Here is a 13,286-nt window from a genome sequence, read left to right as displayed (position 1 = left end):
ATAACAGATGATGATAGACGAAAGACAGCAACACCCCGTCAGCCATCGCCGTGGACCTCAGTGGTAGCGAATTGTTGTGGCAGAGTAGATATTCGTACGCATTTTCTAAGCTCTGGAATGTATTTTTCGCGAGCGCTGTGACGACTGCAAGAAGTGTACACTGCAACAGCCTCCTTAGCTCAGGGGCAGAGCACTGGTCTTGTAAACCAGGGGTCGTGAGTTCGATTCTCACAGGGGGCAGCACAATTTTAAATGGGCCAATGTAATGCTTTGAACCGAAAATTTCAAAATAGCGTGTCTTTTCGGGCCAGAGCCAAGATAACAGATGATGATAGACGAAAGACAGCAACACCCCGTCAGCCATCGCCGTGGACCTCAGTGGTAGCGAATTGTTGTGGCAGAGTAGATATTCGTACGCATTTTCTAAGCTCTGGAATGTATTTTTCGCGAGCGCTGTGACGACTGCAAGAAGTGTACACTGCAACAGCCTCCTTAGCTCAGGGGCAGAGCACTGGTCTTGTAAACCAGGGGTCGTGAGTTCGATTCTCACAGGGGGCAGCACAATTTTAAATGGGCCAATGTAATGCTTTGAACCGAAAATTTCAAAATAGCGTGTCTTTTCGGGCCAGAGCCAAGATAACAGATGATGATAGACGAAAGACAGCAACACCCCGTCAGCCATCGCCGTGGACCTCAGTGGTAGCGAATTGTTGTGGCAGAGCAGATATTCGTACGCATTTTCTAAGCTCTGGAAAGTATTTTTCGCGAGCGCTGTGACGACTGCAAGAAGTGTACACTGCAACAGCCTCCTTAGCTCAGGGGCAGAGCACTGGTCTTGTAAACCAGGGGTCGTGAGTTCGATTCTCACAGGGGGCAGCACAATTTTAAATGGGCCAATGTAATGCTTTGAACCGAAAATTTCAAAATAGCGTGTCTTTTCGGGCCAGAGCCAAGATAACAGATGATGATAGACGAAAGACAGCAACACCCCGTCAGCCATCGCAGTGGACCTCAGTGGTAGCGAATTGTTGTGGCAGAGTAGATATTCGTACGCATTTTCTAAGCTCTGGAATGTATTTTTCGCGAGCGCTGTGACGACTGCAAGAAGTGTACACTGCAACAGCCTCCTTAGCTCAGGGGCAGAGCACTGGTCTTGTAAACCAGGGGTCGTGAGTTCGATTCTCACAGGGGACAGCACAGTTTTAAATGGGCCAATGTAATGCTTTGAACCGAAAATTTCAAAATAGTGTGTCTTTTCGGGCCAGAGCCAAGATAACAGATGATGATAGACGAAAGACAGCAACACCCCGTCAGCCATCGCCGTGGACCTCAGTGGTAGCGAATTGTTGTGGCAGAGTAGATATTCGTACGCATATTCTAAGCTCTGGAATGTATTTTTCGCGAGCGCTGTGACGACTGCAAGAAGTGTACACTGCAACAGCCTCATTAGCTCAGCGGCAGAGCACTGGTCTTGTAAACCAGGGGTCGTGAGTTCGATTCTCACAGGGGGCAGCACAATTTTAAATGGGCCAATGTAATGCTTTGAACCGAAAATTTCAAAATAGCGTGTCTTTTCGGGCCAGAGCCAAGATAACAGATGATGATAGACGAAAGACCGCAACACCCCGTCAGCCATCGCCGTGGACCTCAGTGGTAGCGAATTGTTGTGGCAGAGTAGATATTCGTACGCATTTTCTAAGCTCTGGAATGTATTTTTCGCGAGCGCTGTGACGACTGCAAGAAGTGTACACTGCAACAGCCTCCTTAGCTCAGGGGCAGAGCACTGGTCTTGTAAACCAGGGGTCGTGAGTTCGATTCTCACAGGGGGCAGCACAATTTTAAATGGGCCAATGTAATGCTTTGAACCGAAAATTTCAAAATAGCGTGTCTTTTCGGGCCAGAGCCAAGATAACAGATGATGATAGACGAAAGACAGCAACACCCCGTCAGCCATCGCCGTGGACCTCAGTGGTAGCGAATTGTTGTGGCAGAGTAGATATTCGTACGCATTTTCTAAGCTCTGGAATGTATTTTTCGCGAGCGCTGTGACGACTGCAAGAAGTGTACACTGCAACAGCCTCCTTAGCTCAGGGGCAGAGCACTGGTCTTGTAAACCAGGGGTCGTGAGTTCGATTCTCACAGGGGCAGCACAATTTTAAATGGGCCAATGTAATGCTTTGAACCGAAAATTTCAAAATAGCGTGTCTTTTCGGGCCAGAGCCAAGATAACAGATGATGATAGACGAAAGACAGCAACACCCCGTCAGCCATCGCCGTGGACCTCAGTGGTAGCGAATTGTTGTGGCAGAGTAGATATTCGTACGCATTTTCTAAGCTCTGGAATGTATTTTTCGCGAGCGCTGTGACGACTGCAAGAAGTGTATACTGCAACAGCCTCCTTAGCTCAGGGGCAGAGCACTGGTCTTGTAAACCAGGGGTCGTGAGTTCGATTCTCACAGGGGGCAGCACAATTTTAAATGGGCCAATGTAATGCTTTGAACCGAAAATTTCAAAATAGCATGTCTTTTCGGGCCAGAGCCAAGATAACAGATGATGATAGACGAAAGACAGCAACACCCCGTCAGCCATCGCCGTGGACCTCAGTGGTAGCGAATTGTTGTGGCAGAGTAGATATTCGTACGCATTTTCTAAGCTCTGGAATGTATTTTTCGCGAGCGCTGTGACGACTGCAAGAAGTGTACACTGCAACAGCCTCCTTAGCTCAGGGGCAGAGCACTCGTCTTGTAAACCAGGGGTCGTGAGTTCGATTCACACAGGGGGCAGCACAATTTTAAATGGGCCAATGTAATGCTTTGAACCGAAAATTTCAAAATAGCGTGTCTTTTCGGGCCAGAGCCAAGATAACAGATGATGATAGACGAAAGACAGCAACACCCCGTCAGCCATCGCCGTGGACCTCAGTGGTAGCGAATTGTTGTGGCAGAGTAGATATTCGTACGCATTTTCTAAGCTCTGGAATGTATTTTTCGCGAGCGCTGTGACGACTGCAAGAAGTGTACACTGCAACAGCCTCCTTAGCTAAGGGGCAGAGCACTGGTCTTGTAAACCAGGGGTCGTGAGTTCGATTCTCACAGGGGGCAGCACAATTTTAAATGGGCCAATGTAATGCTTTGAACCGAAAATTTCAAAATAGCGTGTCTTTTCGGGCCAGAGCCAAGATAACAGATGATGATAGACGAAAGACAGCCATCGCCGTGGACCTCAGTGGTAGCGAATTGTTGTGGCAGAGCAGATATTCGTACGCATTTTGTAAGCTCTGGAAAGTATTTTTCGCGAGCGCTGTGACGACTGCAAGAAGTGTACACTGCAACAGCCTCCTTAGCTCAGGGGCAGAGCACTGGTCTTGTAAACCAGGGGTCGTGTGTTCGATTCTCACAGGGGGCAGCACAATTTTAAATGGGCCAATGTAATGCTTTGAACCGAAAATTTCAAAATAGCGTGTCTTTTCGGGCCAGAGCCAAGATAACAGATGATGATAGACGAAAGACAGCAACACCCCGTCAGCCATCGCAGTGGACCTCAGTGGTAGCGAATTGTTGTGGCAGAGTAGATATTCGTACGCATTTTCTAAGCTCTGGAATGTATTTTTCGCGAGCGCTGTGACGACTGCAAGAAGTGTACACTGCAACAGCCTCCTTAGCTCAGGGGCAGAGCACTGGTCTTGTAAACCAGGGGTCGTGAGTTCGATTCTCACAGGGGACAGCACAATTTTAAATGGGCCAATGTAATGCTTTGAACCGAAAATTTCAAAATAGCGTGTCTTTTCGGGCCAGAGCCAAGATAACAGATGATGATAGACGAAAGACAGCAACACCCCGTCAACCATCGCCGTGGACCTCAGTGGTAGCGAATTGTTGTGGCAGAGTAGATATTCGTACGCATTTTCTAAGCTCTGGAATGTATTTTTCGCGAGCGCTGTGACGACTGCAAGAAGTGTACACTGCAACAGCCTCCTTAGCTCAGCGGCAGAGCACTGGTCTTGTAAACCAGGAGTCGTGAGTTCGATTCTCACAGGGGGCAGCACAATTTTAAATGGGCCAATGTAATGCTTTGAACCGAAAATTTCAAAATAGCGTGTCTTTTCGGGCCAGAGCCAAGATAACAGATGATGATAGACGAAAGACCGCAACACCCCGTCAGCCATCGCCGTGGACCTCAGTGGTAGCGAATTGTTGTGGCAGAGTAGATATTCGTACGCATTTTCTAAGCTCTGGAATGTATTTTTCGCGAGCGCTGTGACGACTGCAAGAAGTGTACACTGCAACAGCCTCCTTAGCTCAGGGGCAGAGCACTGGTCTTGTAAACCAGGGGTCGTGAGTTCGATTCTCACAGGGGGCAGCACAATTTTAAATGGGCCAATGTAATGCTTTGAACCGAAAATTTCAAAATAGCGTGTCTTTTCGGGCCAGAGCCAAGATAACAGATGATGATAGACGAAAGACAGCAACACCCCGTCAGCCATCGCCGTGGACCTCAGTGGTAGCGAATTGTTGTGGCAGAGTAGATATTCGTACGCATTTTCTAAGCTCTGGAATGTATTTTTCGCGAGCGCTGTGACGACTGCAAGAAGTGTACACTGCAACAGCCTCCTTAGCTCAGGGGCAGAGCACTGGTCTTGTAAACCAGGGGTCGTGAGTTCGATTCTCACAGGGGGCAGCACAATTTTAAATGGGCCAATGTAATGCTTTGAACCGAAAATTTCAAATTAGCGTGTCTTTTCGGGCCAGAGCCAAGATAACAGATGATGATAGACGAAAGACAGCAACACCCCGTCAGCCACCGCCGTGGACCTCAGTGGTAGCGAATTGTTGTGGCAGAGTAGATATTCGTACGCATTTTCTAAGCTCTGGAATGTATTTTTCGCGAGCGCTGTGACGACTGCAAGAAGTGTACACTGCAACAGCCTCATTAGCTCAGCGGCAGAGCACTGGTCTTGTAAACCAGGGGTCGTGAGTTCGATTCTCACAGGGGGCAGCACAATTTTAAATGGGCCAATGTAATGCTTTGAACCGAAAATTTCAAAATAGCGTGTCTTTTCGGGCCAGAGCCAAGATAACAGATGATGATAGACGAAAGACCGCAACACCCCGTCAGCCATCGCCGTGGACCTCAGTGGTAGCGAATTGTTGTGGCAGAGTAGATATTCGTACGCATTTTCTAAGCTCTGGAATGTATTTTTCGCGAGAGCTGTGACGACTGCAAGAAGTGTACACTGCAACAGCCTCCTTAGCTCAGGGGCAGAGCACTGGTCTTGTAAACCAGGGGTCGTGAGTTGGATTCTCACAGGGGGCAGCACAATTTTAAATGGGCCAATGTAATGCTTTGAACCGAAAATTTCAAAATAGCGTGTCTTTTCGGGCCAGAGCCAAGATAACAGATGATGATAGACGAAAGACAGCAACACCCCGTCAGCTATCGCCGTGGACCTCAGTGGTAGCGAATTGTTGTGGCAGAGTAGATATTCGTACGCATTTTCTAAGCTCTGGAATGTATTTATCGCGAGCGCTGTGACGACTGCAAGAAGTGTACACTGCAACAGCCTCCTTAGCTCAGGGGCAGAGCACTGGTCTTGTAAACCAGGGGTCGTGAGTTCGATTCTCACAGAGGGCAGCACAATTTTAAATGGGCCAATGTAATGCTTTGAACCGAAAATTTCAAAATAGCATGTCTTTTCGGGCCAGAGCCAAGATAACAGATGATGATAGACGAAAGACAGCAACACCCCGTCAGCCATCGCCGTGGACCTCAGTGGTAGCGAATTGTTGTGGCAGAGTAGATATTCGTACGTATTTTCTAAGCTCTGGAATGTATTTTTCGCGAGCGCTGTGACGACTGCAAGAAGTGTACACTGCAACAGCCTCCTTAGCTCAGGGGCAGAGCACTCGTCTTGTAAACCAGGGGTCGTGAGTTCGATTCTCACAGGGGGCAGCACAATTTTAAATGGGCCAATGTAATGCTTTGAACCGAAAATTTCAAAATAGCGTGTCTTTTCGGGCCAGAGCCAAGATAACAGATGATGATAGACGAAAGACAGCAACACCCCGTCAGCCATCGCCGTGGACCTCAGTGGTAGCGAATTGTTGTGGCAGAGTAGATATTCGTACGCATTTTCTAAGCTCTGGAATGTATTTTTCGCGAGCGCTGTGACGACTGCAAGAAGTGTATACTGCAACAGCCTCCTTAGCACAGGGGCAGAGCACTGGTCTTGTAAACCAGGGGTCGTGAGTTCGATTCTCACAGGGGGCAGCACAATTTTAAATGGGCCAATGTAATGCTTTGAACCGAAAATTTCAAAATAGCGTGTCTTTTCGGGCCAGAGCCAAGATAACAGATGATGATAGACGAAAGACAGCAACACCCCGTCAGCCATCGCCGTGGACCTCAGTGGTAGCGAATTGTTGTGGCAGAGTAGATATTCGTACGCATTTTCTAAGCTCTGGAATGTATTTTTCGCGAGCGCTGTGACGACTGCAAGAAGTGTACACTGCAACAGCCTCCTTAGCTCAGGGGCAGAGCACTGGTCTTGTAAACCAGGGGTCATGAGTTCGATTCTCACAGGAGGCAGCACAATTTTAAATGGGCCAATGTAATGCTTTGAACCGAAAATTTCAAAATAGCGTGCCTTTTCGGGCCAGAGCCAAGATAACAGATGATGATAGACGAAAGACAGCAACACCCCGTCAGCCATCGCCGTGGACCTCAGTGGTAGCGAATTGTTGTGGCAGAGTAGATATTCGTACGCATTTTCTAAGCTCTGGAATGTATTTTTCGCGAGCGCTGTGACGACTGCAAGAAGTGTACACTGCAACAGCTTCCTTAGCACAGGGGCAGAGCACTGGTCTTGTAAACCAGGGGTCGTGAGTTCGATTCTCACAGGGGGCAGCACAATTTTAAATGCGCCAATGTAATGCTTTGAACCGAAAATTTCAAAATAGCGTGTCTTTTCGGGCCAGAGCCAAGATAACAGATGATGATAGACGAAAGACAGCAACACCCCGTCAGCCATCGCCGTGGACCTCAGTGGTAGCGAATTGTTGTGGCAGAGTAGATATTCGTACGCATTTTCTAAGCTCTGGAATGTATTTTTCGCGAGCGCTGTGACGACTGCAAGAAGTGTACACTGCAACAGCCTCCTTAGCTCAGGGGCAGAGCACTGGTCTTGTAAACCAGGGGTCGTGAGTTCGATTCTCACAGGGGGCAGCACAACTTTAAATGGGCCAAAGTAATGCTTTGAACCGAAAATTTCAAAATAGTGTGTCTTTTCGGGCCAGAGCCAAGATAACAGATGATGATAGACGAAAGACAGCAACACCCCGTCAGCCATCGCCGTGGACCTCAGTGGTAGCGAATTGTTGTGGCAGAGTAGATATTCGTATGCATTTTCTAAGCTCTGGAATGTATTTTTCGCGAGCGCTGTGACGACTGCAAGAAGTGTACACTGCAACAGCCTCATTAGCTCAGCGGCAGAGCACTGGTCTTGTAAACCAGGGGTCGTGAGTTCGATTCTCACAGGGGGCAGCACAATTTTAAATGGGCCAATGTAATGCTTTGAACCGAAAATTTCAAAATAGCGTGTCTTTTCGGGCCAGAGCCAAGATAACAGATGATGATAGACGAAAGACCGCAACACCCCGTCAGCCATCGCCGTGGACCTCAGTGGTAGCGAATTGTTGTGGCAGAGTAGATATTCGTACGCATTTTCTAAGCTCTGGAATGTATTTTTCGCGAGCGCTGTGACGACTGCAAGAAGTGTACACTGCAACAGCCTCCTTAGCTCAGGGGCAGAGCACTGGTCTTGTAAACCAGGGGTCGTGAGTTCGATTCTCACAGGGGGCAGCACAATTTTAAATGGGCCAATGTAATGCTTTGAACCGAAAATTTCAAAATAGCGTGTCTTTTCGGGCCAGAGCCAAGATAACAGATGATGATAGACGAAAGACAGCAACACCCCGTCAGCCATCGCCGTGGACCTCAGTGGTAGCGAATTGTTGTGGCAGAGTAGATATTCGTACGCATTTTCTAAGCTCTGGAATGTATTTTTCGCGAGCGCTGTGACGACTGCAAGAAGTGTACACTGCAACAGCCTCCTTAGCTCAGGGGCAGAGCACTGGTCTTGTAAACCAGGGGTCGTGAGTTCGATTCTCACAGGGGGCAGCACAATTTTAAATGGGCCAATGTAATGCTTTGAACCGAAAATTTCAAAATAGCGTGTCTTTTCGGGCCAGAGCCAAGATAACAGATGATGATAGACGAAAGACAGCAACACCCCGTCAGCCATCGACGTGGACCTCAGTGGTAGCGAATTGTTGTGGCAGAGTAGATATTCGTACGCATTTTCTAAGCTCTGGAATGTATTTTTCGCGAGCGCTGTGACGACTGCAAGAAGTGTACACTGCAACAGCCTCCTTAGCTCAGGGGCAGAGCACTGGTCTTGTAAACCAGGGGTCGTGAGTTCGATTCTCACAGGGGGCAGCACAATTTTAAATGGGCCAATGTAATGCTTTGAACCGAAAATTTCAAAATAGCGTGTCTTTTCGGGCCAGAGCCAAGATAACAGATGATGATAGACGAAAGACAGCAACACCCCGTCAGCCATCGCCGTGGACCTCAGTGGTAGCGAATTGTTGTGGCAGAGTAGATATTCGTACGCATTTTCTAAGCTCTGGAATGTATTTTTCGCGAGCGCTGTGACGACTGCAAGAAGTGTACACTGCAACAGCCTCCTTAGCTCAGGGGCAGAGCACTGGTCTTGTAAACCAGGGGTCGTGAGTTCGATTCTCACAGGGGGCAGCACAATTTTAAATGGGCCAATGTAACGCTTTGAACCGAAAATTTCAAAATAGCGTGTCTTTTCGGGCCAGAGCCAAGATAACAGATGATGATAGACGAAAGACAGCAACACCCCGTCAGTCATCACCGTGGACCTCAGTGGTAGCGAATTGTTGTGGCAGAGTAGATATTCGTACGCATTTTCTAAGCTCTGGAATGTATTTTTCGCGAGCGCAGTGACGACTGCAAGAAGTGTACACTGCAACAGCCACCTTAGCTCAGGGGCAGAGCACTGGTCTTGTAAACCAGGGGTCGTGAGTTCGATTCTCATTGGGGGCAGCACAACTTTAAATGGGCCAAAGTAATGCTTTGAACCGAAAATTTCAAAATAGCGTGTCTTTTCGGGCCAGAGCCAAGATAACAGATGATGATAGACGAAAGACAGCAACACCCCGTCAGCCATCGCCGTGGACCTCAGTGGTAGCGAATTGTTGTGGCAGAGTAGATATTCGTACGCATTTTCTAAGCTCTGGAATGTATTTTTCGCGAGCGCTGTGACGACTGCAAGAAGTGTACACTGCAACAGCCTCCTTAGCTCAGGGGCAGAGCACTGGTCTTGTAAACCAGGGGTCGTGAGTTCGATTCTCACAGGGGACAGCACAATTTTAAATGGGCCAATGTAACGCTTTGAACCGAAAATTACAAAATAGCGTGTCTTTTCGGGCCAGAGCCAAGATAACAGATGATGATAGACGAAAGACAGCAACACCCCGTCAGCCATCGCCGTGGACCTCAGTGGTAGCGAATTGTTGTGGCAGAGTAGATATTCGTACGCATTTTCTAAGCTCTGGAATGTATTTTTCGCGAGCGCTGTGACGACTGCAAGAAGTGTACACTCCAACAGCCTCCTTAGCTCAGGGGCAGAGCACTGGTCTTGTAAACCAGGGGTCGTGAGTTCGATTCTCACAGGGGGCAGCACAATTTTAAATGGGCCAATGTAACGCTTTGAACCGAAAATTTCAAAATAGCGTGTCTTTTCGGGCCAGAGCCAAGATAACAGATGATGATAGACGAAAGACAGCAACACCCCGTCAGCCATCGCCGTGGACCTCAGTGGTAGCGAATTGTTGTGGCAGAGTAGATATTCGTACGCATTTTCTAAGCTCTGGAATGTATTTTTCGCGAGCGCTGTGACGACTGCAAGAAGTGTACACTGCAACAGCCTCCTTAGCTCAGGGGCAGAGCACTGGTCTTGCAACCAGGGGTCGTGAGTTCGATTCTCACAGGGGGCAGCACAATTTTAAATGGGCCAAGGTAATGCTTTGAACCGAAATTTTCAAAATAGCGTGTCTTTTCGGGCCAGAGCCAAGATAACAGATGATGATAGACGAAAGACAGCAACACCCCGTCAGCCATCGCCGTGGACCTCAGTGGTAGCGAATTGTTGTGGCAGAGTAGATATTCGTACGCATTTTCTAAGCTCTGGAATGTATTTTTCGCGAGCGCTGTGACGACTGCAAGAAGTGTACACTGCAACAGCCTCCTTAGCTCAGGGGCAGAGCACTGGTCTTGTAAACCAGGGGTCGTGAGTTCGATTCTCACAGAGGGCAGCACAATTTTAAATGGGCCAATGTAATGCTTTGAACCGAAAATTTCAAAATAGCGTCTTTTCGGGCCAGAGCCAAGATAACAGATGATGATAGACGAAAGACAGCAACACCCCGTCAGCCATCGCCGTGGACCTCAGTGGTAGCGAATTGTTGTGGCAGAGTAGATATTCGTACGCCTTTTCTAAGCTCTGGAATGTATTTTTCGCGAGAGCTGTGACGACTGCAAGAAGTGTACACTGCAACAGCCTCCTTAGCTCAGGGGCAGAGCACTGGTCTTGTAAACCAGGGGTCATGAGTTCGATTCTCACAGGGGGCAGCGCAATTTTAAATGGGCCAATGTAATGCTTTGAACCGAAAATTTCAAAATAGCGTGTCTTTTCGGGCCAGAGCCAAGATAACAGATGATGATAGACGAAAGACAGCAACACCCCGTCAGCCATCGCCGTGGACCTCAGTGGTAGCGAATTGTTGTGGCAGAGTAGATATTCGTACGCATTTTCTAAGCTCTGGAATGTATTTTTCGCGAGCGCTGTGACGACTGCAAGAAGTGTACACTGCAACAGCCTCCTTAGCTCAGGGGCAGAGCACTGGTCTTGTAAACCAGGGGTCGTGAGTTCGATTCTCACAGGGGGCAGCACAATTTTAAATGGGCCAATGTAATGCTTTGAACCGAAAATTTCAAAATAGCGTGTCTTTTCGGGCCAGAGCCAAGATAACAGATGATGATAGACGAAAGACAGCAACACCCCGTCAGCCATCGCCGTGGACCTCAGTGGTAGCGAATTGTTGTGGCAGAGTAGATATTCGTACGCATTTTCTAAGCTCTGGAATGTATTTTTCGCGAGCGCTGTGACGACTGCAAGAAGTGTACACTGCAACAGCCTCCTTAGCTAAGGGGCAGAGCACTGGTCTTGTAAACCAGGGGTCGTGAGTTCGATTCTCACAGGGGGCAGCACAATTTTAAATGGGCCAATGTAACGCTTTGAACCGAAAATTTCAAAATAGCGTGTCTTTTCGTGCCAGAGCCAAGATAACAGATGATGATAGACGAAAGACAGCAACACCCCGTCAGCCATCGCCGTGGACCTCAGTGGTAGCGAATTGTTGTGGCAGAGTAGATATTCGTACGCATTTTCTAAGCTCTGGAATGTATTTTTCGCGAGCGCTGTGACGACTGCAAGAAGTGTACACTGCAACAGCCTCCTTAGCTCAGGGGCAGAGCTCTGGTGTTGTAAACCAGGTTTCGTGTGTTCGATTCTCACAGGGGGCAGCACAATTTTAAATGGGCCAATGTAACGCTTTGAACCGAAAATTTCTAAATAGCGTGTCTTTTCGGGCCAGAGCCAAGATAACAGATGATGATAGACGAAAGACAGCAACACCCCGTCAGCCATCGCCGTGGACCTGAGTGGTAGCGAATTGTTGTGGCAGAGTAGATATTCGTAAGCATTTTCTAGGCTCTGGAATGTATTTTTCGCGAGCGCTGTGACGGCTGCAATAAGTGTACACCGCAACAGCCTCCTTAGCTCAGGGGCAGAGCACTGGTCTTGTAAACCAGGGGTGGTGAGTTCGATTCTCACAGGGGGCAGCACAATTTTAAATGGGCCAATGTAACGCTTTGAACCGAAAATTTCAAAATAGCGTGTCTTTTCGGGCCAGAGCCAAGATAACAGATGATGATAGACGAAAGACAGCAACACCCCGTCAGCCATCGCCGTGGACCTCAGTGGTAGCGAATTGTTGTGGCAGAGTAGATATTCGTACGCATTTTCTAAGCTCTGGAATGTATTTTTCGCGAGCGCTGTGACGACTGCAAGAAGTGTACACTGCAACAGCCTCCTTAGCTCAGGGGCAGAGCACTGGTCTTGTAAACCAGGGGTCGTGAGTTCGATTCTCACAGGGGGCAGCACAATTTTAAATGGGCCAATGTATCTCTTTGAACCGAAAATTTCAAAATAGCGTGTCTTTTCGGGCCAGAGCCAAGATAACAGATGATGATAGACGAAAGACAGCAACACCCCGTCAGCCATCGCCGTGGACCTCAGTGGTAGCGAATTGTTGTGGCAGAGTAGATATTCGTACGCATTTTCTAAGCTCTGGAATGTATTTTTCGCGAGCGCTGTGACGACTGCAAGAAGTGTACACTGCAACAGCCTCCTTAGCTCAGGGGCAGAACACTGGTCTTGTAAACCAGGGGTCGTGAGTTCGATTCTCACAGGGGGCAGCACAATTTTAAATGGGCCAATGTAACGCTTTGAACCGAAAATTTCAAAATAGCGTGTCTTTTCGGGCCAGAGCCAAGATAACAGATGATGATAGACGAAAGACAGCAACACCCCGTCAGCCATCGCCGTGGACCTCAGTGGTAGCGAATTGTTGTGGCAGAGTAGATATTCGTACGCATTTTCTAAGCTGTGGAATGTATTTTTCGCGAGCGTTGTGACGTCTGCAAGAAGTGTACACTGCAACAGCCTCCTTAGCTCAGGTGCAGAGCACTGGTCTTGTAAACCAGGGGTCGCGAGTTCGATTCACACAGGGGGCAGCACAATTTTAAATGGGCCAATGTAACGCTTTGAACCGAAAATTTCAAAATAGCGTGTCTTTTCGGGCCAGAGCCAAGATAACAGATGATGATAGACGAAAGACAGCAACACCCCGTCAGCCATCGCCGTGGACCTCAGTGGTAGCGAATTGTTGTGGCAGAGTAGATATTCGTACGCATTTTCTAAGCTCTGGAATGTATTTTTCGCGATCGCTGTGACGACTGCAAGAAGTGTACGCTGCAACAGCCTACTTAGCTCAGGGGCAGAGCACTGGTCTTGTAAACCAGGGGTCGTGAGTTCGATTCTCACAGGGGGCAGCACAATTTTAAATGGGCCAATGTTA

At 48.3% G+C, this 13,286-nt stretch overlaps 39 non-coding genes across 39 annotated transcripts; all 39 read left to right on the top strand.

Annotated features, from left to right (window-relative positions):
- The first annotated feature begins 168 nt into the window (after positions 1-168).
- Positions 169-240, top strand: Trnat-ugu (transfer RNA threonine (anticodon UGU)). The gene has a single exon. It is a non-coding gene; the product is annotated as a tRNA-Thr (tRNA).
- A 246-nt stretch (positions 241-486) lies between these two features.
- On the top strand, positions 487-558 carry Trnat-ugu (transfer RNA threonine (anticodon UGU)). The gene has a single exon. It is a non-coding gene; the product is annotated as a tRNA-Thr (tRNA).
- Positions 559-804: 246 nt separating this feature from the next.
- Positions 805-876, top strand: Trnat-ugu (transfer RNA threonine (anticodon UGU)). The gene has a single exon. It is a non-coding gene; the product is annotated as a tRNA-Thr (tRNA).
- A 246-nt stretch (positions 877-1,122) lies between these two features.
- On the top strand, positions 1,123-1,194 carry Trnat-ugu (transfer RNA threonine (anticodon UGU)). Its single transcript has one exon. It is a non-coding gene; the product is annotated as a tRNA-Thr (tRNA).
- A 246-nt stretch (positions 1,195-1,440) lies between these two features.
- Trnat-ugu (transfer RNA threonine (anticodon UGU)) lies at positions 1,441-1,512 on the top strand. Its single transcript has one exon. It is a non-coding gene; the product is annotated as a tRNA-Thr (tRNA).
- Positions 1,513-1,758: 246 nt separating this feature from the next.
- Trnat-ugu (transfer RNA threonine (anticodon UGU)) lies at positions 1,759-1,830 on the top strand. Its single transcript has one exon. It is a non-coding gene; the product is annotated as a tRNA-Thr (tRNA).
- Positions 1,831-2,076: 246 nt separating this feature from the next.
- Trnat-ugu (transfer RNA threonine (anticodon UGU)) lies at positions 2,077-2,150 on the top strand. The gene has a single exon. It is a non-coding gene; the product is annotated as a tRNA-Thr (tRNA).
- A 243-nt stretch (positions 2,151-2,393) lies between these two features.
- On the top strand, positions 2,394-2,465 carry Trnat-ugu (transfer RNA threonine (anticodon UGU)). Its single transcript has one exon. It is a non-coding gene; the product is annotated as a tRNA-Thr (tRNA).
- Positions 2,466-2,711: 246 nt separating this feature from the next.
- Positions 2,712-2,783, top strand: Trnat-ugu (transfer RNA threonine (anticodon UGU)). Its single transcript has one exon. It is a non-coding gene; the product is annotated as a tRNA-Thr (tRNA).
- A 246-nt stretch (positions 2,784-3,029) lies between these two features.
- Trnat-ugu (transfer RNA threonine (anticodon UGU)) lies at positions 3,030-3,101 on the top strand. The gene has a single exon. It is a non-coding gene; the product is annotated as a tRNA-Thr (tRNA).
- A 232-nt stretch (positions 3,102-3,333) lies between these two features.
- Trnat-ugu (transfer RNA threonine (anticodon UGU)) lies at positions 3,334-3,405 on the top strand. Its single transcript has one exon. It is a non-coding gene; the product is annotated as a tRNA-Thr (tRNA).
- Positions 3,406-3,651: 246 nt separating this feature from the next.
- Trnat-ugu (transfer RNA threonine (anticodon UGU)) lies at positions 3,652-3,723 on the top strand. Its single transcript has one exon. It is a non-coding gene; the product is annotated as a tRNA-Thr (tRNA).
- A 246-nt stretch (positions 3,724-3,969) lies between these two features.
- Trnat-ugu (transfer RNA threonine (anticodon UGU)) lies at positions 3,970-4,041 on the top strand. Its single transcript has one exon. It is a non-coding gene; the product is annotated as a tRNA-Thr (tRNA).
- Positions 4,042-4,287: 246 nt separating this feature from the next.
- Positions 4,288-4,359, top strand: Trnat-ugu (transfer RNA threonine (anticodon UGU)). The gene has a single exon. It is a non-coding gene; the product is annotated as a tRNA-Thr (tRNA).
- Positions 4,360-4,605: 246 nt separating this feature from the next.
- Positions 4,606-4,677, top strand: Trnat-ugu (transfer RNA threonine (anticodon UGU)). Its single transcript has one exon. It is a non-coding gene; the product is annotated as a tRNA-Thr (tRNA).
- Positions 4,678-4,923: 246 nt separating this feature from the next.
- On the top strand, positions 4,924-4,995 carry Trnat-ugu (transfer RNA threonine (anticodon UGU)). The gene has a single exon. It is a non-coding gene; the product is annotated as a tRNA-Thr (tRNA).
- A 246-nt stretch (positions 4,996-5,241) lies between these two features.
- Trnat-ugu (transfer RNA threonine (anticodon UGU)) lies at positions 5,242-5,313 on the top strand. Its single transcript has one exon. It is a non-coding gene; the product is annotated as a tRNA-Thr (tRNA).
- Positions 5,314-5,559: 246 nt separating this feature from the next.
- Trnat-ugu (transfer RNA threonine (anticodon UGU)) lies at positions 5,560-5,631 on the top strand. The gene has a single exon. It is a non-coding gene; the product is annotated as a tRNA-Thr (tRNA).
- A 246-nt stretch (positions 5,632-5,877) lies between these two features.
- Positions 5,878-5,949, top strand: Trnat-ugu (transfer RNA threonine (anticodon UGU)). Its single transcript has one exon. It is a non-coding gene; the product is annotated as a tRNA-Thr (tRNA).
- Positions 5,950-6,195: 246 nt separating this feature from the next.
- On the top strand, positions 6,196-6,267 carry Trnat-ugu (transfer RNA threonine (anticodon UGU)). Its single transcript has one exon. It is a non-coding gene; the product is annotated as a tRNA-Thr (tRNA).
- A 246-nt stretch (positions 6,268-6,513) lies between these two features.
- Trnat-ugu (transfer RNA threonine (anticodon UGU)) lies at positions 6,514-6,585 on the top strand. Its single transcript has one exon. It is a non-coding gene; the product is annotated as a tRNA-Thr (tRNA).
- A 246-nt stretch (positions 6,586-6,831) lies between these two features.
- Trnat-ugu (transfer RNA threonine (anticodon UGU)) lies at positions 6,832-6,903 on the top strand. Its single transcript has one exon. It is a non-coding gene; the product is annotated as a tRNA-Thr (tRNA).
- A 246-nt stretch (positions 6,904-7,149) lies between these two features.
- Trnat-ugu (transfer RNA threonine (anticodon UGU)) lies at positions 7,150-7,221 on the top strand. Its single transcript has one exon. It is a non-coding gene; the product is annotated as a tRNA-Thr (tRNA).
- Positions 7,222-7,467: 246 nt separating this feature from the next.
- Positions 7,468-7,539, top strand: Trnat-ugu (transfer RNA threonine (anticodon UGU)). Its single transcript has one exon. It is a non-coding gene; the product is annotated as a tRNA-Thr (tRNA).
- A 246-nt stretch (positions 7,540-7,785) lies between these two features.
- Trnat-ugu (transfer RNA threonine (anticodon UGU)) lies at positions 7,786-7,857 on the top strand. Its single transcript has one exon. It is a non-coding gene; the product is annotated as a tRNA-Thr (tRNA).
- A 246-nt stretch (positions 7,858-8,103) lies between these two features.
- Positions 8,104-8,175, top strand: Trnat-ugu (transfer RNA threonine (anticodon UGU)). Its single transcript has one exon. It is a non-coding gene; the product is annotated as a tRNA-Thr (tRNA).
- Positions 8,176-8,421: 246 nt separating this feature from the next.
- Positions 8,422-8,493, top strand: Trnat-ugu (transfer RNA threonine (anticodon UGU)). Its single transcript has one exon. It is a non-coding gene; the product is annotated as a tRNA-Thr (tRNA).
- A 246-nt stretch (positions 8,494-8,739) lies between these two features.
- Trnat-ugu (transfer RNA threonine (anticodon UGU)) lies at positions 8,740-8,811 on the top strand. The gene has a single exon. It is a non-coding gene; the product is annotated as a tRNA-Thr (tRNA).
- A 246-nt stretch (positions 8,812-9,057) lies between these two features.
- Positions 9,058-9,129, top strand: Trnat-ugu (transfer RNA threonine (anticodon UGU)). Its single transcript has one exon. It is a non-coding gene; the product is annotated as a tRNA-Thr (tRNA).
- Positions 9,130-9,375: 246 nt separating this feature from the next.
- On the top strand, positions 9,376-9,447 carry Trnat-ugu (transfer RNA threonine (anticodon UGU)). The gene has a single exon. It is a non-coding gene; the product is annotated as a tRNA-Thr (tRNA).
- A 246-nt stretch (positions 9,448-9,693) lies between these two features.
- On the top strand, positions 9,694-9,765 carry Trnat-ugu (transfer RNA threonine (anticodon UGU)). Its single transcript has one exon. It is a non-coding gene; the product is annotated as a tRNA-Thr (tRNA).
- Positions 9,766-10,328: 563 nt separating this feature from the next.
- On the top strand, positions 10,329-10,400 carry Trnat-ugu (transfer RNA threonine (anticodon UGU)). Its single transcript has one exon. It is a non-coding gene; the product is annotated as a tRNA-Thr (tRNA).
- Positions 10,401-10,644: 244 nt separating this feature from the next.
- Positions 10,645-10,716, top strand: Trnat-ugu (transfer RNA threonine (anticodon UGU)). Its single transcript has one exon. It is a non-coding gene; the product is annotated as a tRNA-Thr (tRNA).
- Positions 10,717-10,962: 246 nt separating this feature from the next.
- Trnat-ugu (transfer RNA threonine (anticodon UGU)) lies at positions 10,963-11,034 on the top strand. The gene has a single exon. It is a non-coding gene; the product is annotated as a tRNA-Thr (tRNA).
- Positions 11,035-11,280: 246 nt separating this feature from the next.
- Positions 11,281-11,352, top strand: Trnat-ugu (transfer RNA threonine (anticodon UGU)). The gene has a single exon. It is a non-coding gene; the product is annotated as a tRNA-Thr (tRNA).
- Positions 11,353-11,916: 564 nt separating this feature from the next.
- On the top strand, positions 11,917-11,988 carry Trnat-ugu (transfer RNA threonine (anticodon UGU)). Its single transcript has one exon. It is a non-coding gene; the product is annotated as a tRNA-Thr (tRNA).
- Positions 11,989-12,234: 246 nt separating this feature from the next.
- On the top strand, positions 12,235-12,306 carry Trnat-ugu (transfer RNA threonine (anticodon UGU)). The gene has a single exon. It is a non-coding gene; the product is annotated as a tRNA-Thr (tRNA).
- Positions 12,307-12,552: 246 nt separating this feature from the next.
- Positions 12,553-12,624, top strand: Trnat-ugu (transfer RNA threonine (anticodon UGU)). Its single transcript has one exon. It is a non-coding gene; the product is annotated as a tRNA-Thr (tRNA).
- A 564-nt stretch (positions 12,625-13,188) lies between these two features.
- Trnat-ugu (transfer RNA threonine (anticodon UGU)) lies at positions 13,189-13,260 on the top strand. Its single transcript has one exon. It is a non-coding gene; the product is annotated as a tRNA-Thr (tRNA).
- The last annotated feature ends 26 nt before the right edge of the window (positions 13,261-13,286 follow it).

Source organism: Schistocerca cancellata, chromosome 1 (genome assembly GCF_023864275.1).
Source record: "Schistocerca cancellata isolate TAMUIC-IGC-003103 chromosome 1, iqSchCanc2.1, whole genome shotgun sequence".
In the NCBI taxonomy this organism is placed as follows: domain Eukaryota; kingdom Metazoa; phylum Arthropoda; class Insecta; order Orthoptera; family Acrididae; genus Schistocerca; species Schistocerca cancellata.
This window is presented reverse-complemented; position numbering and strand designations above follow the sequence as displayed.